We start from the raw sequence: 3,822 nt of genomic DNA on the forward strand, positions 1-3,822 counted from the left end.
TTTAAAAAGGAACCATAGCTGGGTGCGGTGGCTCGTAGTGGGTGCAGTGTTGGGAGTCCCAGCACTTTGGGAGGCTGAGGCAGGAGGATCACTTGATCCCAGGAGTTTAAGACCAGTCTGGGTACAACCCAGAAGCACAACTCTGTGCAGTCCCATGGCACAGACTCTGTGCACAACTCTGTGCAGTCCCACAGCAATGTCTAGGGGGGTACTTATGACCCCTGGAGCTGCAGAAGGTGTTTGTTACATTGTGCTCTTTTAGCTTTGCCATCCTCTGATGGCTTAAGCATTCTACATCTCAGTATGACAGCCCTCTGTATCCCAACCTCTTGTTTGGCGTCCAGGAAGTATCAGGTTGCACAAATCAATTGGAGATGGTAAATGCAGGAGATATTATTGCTGATGAAAGTGGCTGTCAATGGGATGGAGATCTGGAAAGGGGATCGAGCGGGAAGGTGGTCTTCCCCTGAGTTCGGTCATTCCTGGCTGAACTCTTATCTAAGGTCCCACCATCAAGGCATCCCTCTGAAATCAAGCTGCTTCTCTCCAACATCTGGCTGCTGCTTCTCTTTCCTTCTCTGCCACTCCGCTGCCAGTGGAGCCTGGGGTTTTTATGAGTACAGGATGGGGGGCAGGGCAGGCCAGGGTAGTTTCTGAAAAGGCAACAGGGATGTGAAGTTCTCCCTTTAGGTCAGGGGTCCAGGCTTGAGGGTGGGGCCCTCACCAGGAACTGCCCTTTTCTACCCAGTATTTCCCTGCCTGCTGTCTGTATCACATGGATGCTGAAATCACTGGGTGAATGGTTTTTAGAGAACAGGGTATTTGCATTTGCATTGTGTCAAAACATTATTGCCTAGTCCCCACCCTCTAGATTCTTTGCTAATAGCAAAGGGAAAAATACATATTTATGGCCAGGCATGGTGGCTCACACCTATAATCCCAACACTTTGGGAGGCTGAGGCAGGTGGATCACGAGGTCAGGAGTTCAAAACCAGCCTGGTCAAGGTGGTGAAACCCTGTCTCTACTAATAATACAAAAATTAGCCGGGCTTGGTGGCGGGTGCCTGTAATCCCAGCTACTCAGGAGGCTGAGGCAGGAGAATCACTTGAACCCGGGAAGTGGAGGTTTCAGTGAGCTGAGATCATACCACTGCACTGCAGCCTGGGTGACAGAGCGAGACTCTGTCTCAAAAACAAAACAAAACAAACAAACATCTTTACAAAGGCATATCCTGGTAGTCACCACCTTAGCTAAGTAATCCAACTCTTATCACTTACAGTGGAACAACTTGACATGATATACTGCTTGGCATCATGCACTACAAAGTACACATTATCAACTCTGAAGTATTCTTACCCAAAAAGTTACCCTTAATGAAGCCTTAAGATCTGACTTTTGCTTTTTAGGAAATAAAAGAGCAGAGGAACGAGTTAAATGACACCACAAGGAAGCAGTAAGACAAACCAGAATGTACTATGGTGTTTTAAGAAAGCTGGTCTGAGTCTGTTCAAAATGTCAATGTCATGAAAAAGAAAAAGTGGAGAAACCGTTCTGGACTAAAGAGACACAATAACTGAATGGAATGGGAGAGTCTTGATTGGATTTTGGGTTAAAAAAAACAACTATAAAGGATGTTTTGGGGGACAACTAGAAAATTTTGAAGATAGGTTAGATTCTAGATGATGTTAGGGAATTTTTTTTTTTTTTTTGAGATGGAGTCTCACACTGTCGCCTAGGCTGGAGTGCAGTGGCACGATCTCGGCTCACTGCAGCCTCTGCCTCCCGGGTTCAAGCGGTTCTCCTGCCTCAGCCTCCTGAGTAACTGGGACTACAGGCACCCGCCACCACGCCTGGCTAATTTTTTGCATTTTTAGTAGAGACGGAGTTTCACCATGTTAGCCAGGATGGTCTCAATCTCCTGACCTTGTGATCTGCCTGCCTCAGCCTCCCAAAGTGCTGAGATTACAGGCGTGAGCCACCACACCGGCCGGGAATTGTTAATTACCTGGATGTGATGATGGTATTGTGGTATGTAGGAGAATGTCCTTATTTTGGGCAACTGCATGCAGAAGTGTTTTGGGGAGAAGTGTCATGATGTTTTCAACTTTTACATGGTTCAGCAAAAATATATGCATGCAGAAAGATAAAATAAGGCAAGGTATTAATGTTTAATCTAGACAGATATATGGTTGCTAATTGTATTCTTCCACCTTTTCTGCATGTTTGAAAAAATTTTTTAAAAAATTTGTAATAAAAAAGAGGGAAATAGAGTACAGACTCTGATGTCTTGGTTTGGACACTTATTAACTCTGTGACCCCGAGCAAGTAACTAACTTCTCTCTGCCTCTGCAGGGATAATATAATAGTCCCTACTGCAAAGGGTTAATACATGTCAAGTGTTTAGAACAGAGTCTGATGAAGGCTCAGTAGGTATTAGCTATGATTATTAGTATTCAAATATTCATGAAAGGACATGATCACCAGTATGTGGGGCGATGAGGGGAAAAGAAAATAGTTCATCTTTTGAAGTTAGAGGAACTGTAAAAGTTAGTTTGTACTTCCTCCTTTGACACTATAAACGTGCCTCTATTCTGCTGGTGGAATTTCTAGAGAGTCCTGGTGTCTGATCGGTGCCAGAGGTGAAACTATTCTTCCTTTCCTTCGTGAGACACAAGATCAAAGGAAAGGGACGCTGCTTCTGGCTCCCTGGTGAGTCACTTATGAGAATGGTAGTTTGAGCCCATCTTGTTCCCTCTGGCAACTCAACTCTTCCTCTGACCTTGGCTTAGAGCCTAGTTTCCAAATCAGAGAGAGGTTTAAAATGTTATGATTTGATAGCATGCAGAAAAAAATAGAGAACCCTAACATGCTTAGGGGCAGGAGCCTCCAGTGAAGGAAAGCCGAGTGCACAGGACCGAGAAGCTAAAGCTGTAAGGCTTCGATGGAGACCAGGGGAGGCTTACCGAGATGCTCATGGCGCAGTCTGGGAAGTTTCTAGTTTCCGCCTTCCTTTTGCTTGGGATTCCTAAAGCCTTGGATTCCCTTGGATGGTTTGAGGCCTTTATTTTCTTTCAAAGACAGTAGCAGTCACTAGGGGAAATTACCCTGTGAGTGCTCTTTTGGTTTTGCTTTAAATCCAATCTGATCTTTTCTTATCTTTGAACTGAAAACGTTAATCCTGTGATTTTTTTTTTTATCCTTTCTGGAGCTTGGGTCAGGTCATGTGATGGTAGCTTACACCAGAGGAGCCAAACTCAGTTATTTCTTGATAACGGGTCCTTCCCCAAGCCCTCTCTGGGGCCGTATTTAGAGTTTTTACACCTTATTTTTTCTTCCTGCAGTCACTTTCTGTTATTTCTCCTATGTCCAGTTGGGTGCTAGGGTGGAGGTGGCAGTACTATTAGCTTTGTTTCTTTTTGAAACGGGTAAAAATGAAGGTAAGAGCTTGAACAAGCATTTTCAATAAAGTTTTCTACCAGTTTTGTTGCCTCTAATATATCTGTCATGCAAAATATATCTCCTGGATCTCTTCTTGTGATTCCAAGAACTTAGATGTAAAACCTTTGTTAGGTTAACTCCCTTTAAGAGTTTATTTGGATAACTGGCTTTTTCCCTTTCACACCATGTTTGAGAAAGGAAATGGTTTCTGTACAGAAAATGCTTTTCTCTCTAGTGCTATAGAGACTTGGGGAGAGGAAGATAATATAGGTGGGCTTTTTCTGAAGCAGTCTGAGAATTCTTTATTTCCCTAAATATTTTTTATGTATTAGCAGCAATGTGACTTCCGGGGTCCTGTAACTGCGAGTTGACGTTTTCAGGTT

The sequence above is a fragment of the Colobus angolensis genome, unplaced genomic scaffold (genome assembly GCF_000951035.1).
Source record: "Colobus angolensis palliatus isolate OR3802 unplaced genomic scaffold, Cang.pa_1.0 Scaffold114, whole genome shotgun sequence".
NCBI classification, from domain to species: domain Eukaryota; kingdom Metazoa; phylum Chordata; class Mammalia; order Primates; family Cercopithecidae; genus Colobus; species Colobus angolensis.